General features: G+C 64.5%; 1 long non-coding RNA gene across 1 annotated transcript in view; it reads right to left on the bottom strand.

The window, feature by feature from the left end:
• Nucleotides 1–2,232, bottom strand: part of LOC106725758 — a 6,837-nt gene that overhangs the window by 1,843 nt on the left and 2,762 nt on the right. The window contains exon 2 of the long non-coding RNA XR_001361697.1: nt 406–572. This is a non-coding gene — a long non-coding RNA (uncharacterized LOC106725758). The remainder of the gene's footprint in view (nt 1–405; nt 573–2,232) is intronic.

The following is a 2,232-nucleotide window of genomic DNA, read 5'->3' as shown; positions in this document are numbered from 1 at the left end:
TCCCCCGTCCCCCATTCACTTCTCCCCAGGCTTCCAGTCCAGGGAGCACCTCCTCCCAGCTCCCCCTATGGCTCAGCCAGGTTTTTGCTTAGATCCTGCCACCCTCCCTCCCCCACCCCAGGGCTGCCTGCCTGCCTGCCTGCCTGCTGCTCCCTCCCCAAGCTTAGACCCTTGGCTGTGGCCACGGAGGGCCTGGCGGGGGTCCCAGGCACCACACCGCAGCGGCCAGAGCTCGGGACAGTCCCAGTCTGTCTGGCAGGGATGTGAGTTCAGGATTGGCTGGCGCTGCCCCGCCTTTGGGAGGAGGGAGCAGTGAGGGGAGGCCGGTGGCTGGGTGGCTCATTCAAGGTCACCCTCCTTCCCTCTCCCAGCATCCCTGTTCAACTCTTGTCCCTTCTGCCTCACCTTGAGGAGGGAGGAGGCAAGGTGCCTAACAGGCAGGCGACAGAGGAGCCCCGGGAAGAGGAGGGCTTTTGGGGCTCCTGGCATTTATTCTTCAGCAAATATCGAGTGCCTGCTCCATGCCAGGCCCTGAGAACTTCGCAGCAATGAGCACGGTGGACAGTCCCTGCCTACAGCCCAGCGAGGAGACAGACAAGATATAAACAGTCACACAAATAATGTAAACGTGTGTCCCTAGCCGAGTGACAAAGGGATTTGGTCTGGTTTCCCTGGGGATCTCGGGGGTGAGGAGCCTCATCTAGGCCTCGGGCGGGAGGCGGCTCAGACACGGCCAAGGCTTTGAGGAGGCCTGGGTGGGGGCCGAGCGACCTCAGTTTCCTCCACGGGAAAATGCAGGAAATAAATGTGCCCGGATCACGGGGTTGCTGCACGGCGGTGTGGAGGCCAGCAGCCCCCAGGAAGGAGGCCCTGTTCTCCTCCCCAGGAAGGGCGAGGGGAGCGCTCCGTGAGAATGGTGGCAGAACGGGGAGCGGGTCTCACCAAGCCCGGAGATGGCCTCAGGGAGGGAAGGGACCCCAGTTCTCGGTCCCCGTTTTGGAGCTGTGCTGGCCCCTCCGCTGCCTAAGCTGTAGGGGCGGAGGGTCTGGTTCCCCCGCTGCCTCTCCTCTCCCTCCCGCACCCCTGGTCCCTCCCTGGCCACGTGGCACCTCTGCGCCCTCCCTGGGGGAGCGTGATGCCCGACCTCGGGGCTGGGGCGCCAGGGAGAGTGTGTGGGATTTGGTCCCTCCACGAGGGAGACCAGGTCCCTCAGAGCAGCCGACTCCCTTCGGCCCCACGGCCCCAGGGCAGCAGGGAGGGGGTGCTGTCTCTTTAAGAGCCTTCAGGCTGCTGGGAGCAGATGGCCAGGCCGACCGGGGCCCCTTGTCCTTTGTGTGGCTTTGCACAAAAGAGGGGGCCAGCTGGGGAGGGGGCAGCTGCAGCAGGTGGGAGGGTGGGGCCTTGCCCCTCCCCCTTCTCACCCGGCCGCCATTGCCCTTGGGGAGCGTTTTCTCACTGGGATGCCCCTCCTGTCTGGATACTGTGGCCCCTATAGTCACCCCCAAATTCCTAGGAAAATCCCTCCCTTATTGTGTCCCACTTTGTAGGCAAAAGCATCCTCACACCAGGGCCTGGGAACTCCCCCTCCAACTCCAAGGAATAAACCTCCCCTCCCTGCCCCCACCTCCCCAGCAGCATCTTCGCCTTGAGCTCCAGGCTCTAGGGAGATGGGAGAACAGAATTAGGTTCTTCTGTGGACACGTGTGCGTGGTGGGGGACGCTGGGGCAGGAAGGATGCCAGGGGCTGGGGGTACCCGGGGCAGCCCTGGAGCAGGGGACAGAATATGCCTGATGCTGAGGCCTGGGGCGCGGGGCTGGGCCCAGGACACCAGGTCTGCGTAGAAAGAGGAGGCCAGGGTGGGGGATGGGGAACCCAACCGAGGCCCTGCCTAATGGGGTTCCGGTGTGGGCAAGATGGAAGACTCCATCCTAGGAGAGGGCTGTGTGCAGCGATGGCTGCCTGCCAGGCCGGAGGGGACAGAGATGACAGCCTTCTGAAGCTGGAGGTGCTGGGGGCGGGGCGGACCCTGCCTCTCGGGAAGGGTCAGGCTGGATGGAGGCTCTTTTCCTCGCGTAGCAGACCCCTCGGTCGGGTCTGCCCTGGGCCCATTCATTCCCCTCCTTTGTCCAGACCTCCCCACCCTGGGGCTGGGTGCCCAATCCGTGACTTAAGCGGAGGAAAAGGCCCCGTAGCTCTGGCTGGAGGTGCGGCGGGCAACGTGCCGCGGGCTG

Source organism: Myotis brandtii, unplaced genomic scaffold (assembly GCF_000412655.1).
Source record: "Myotis brandtii unplaced genomic scaffold, ASM41265v1 scaffold187, whole genome shotgun sequence".
Taxonomy (NCBI): domain Eukaryota; kingdom Metazoa; phylum Chordata; class Mammalia; order Chiroptera; family Vespertilionidae; genus Myotis; species Myotis brandtii.
This window is presented reverse-complemented; position numbering and strand designations above follow the sequence as displayed.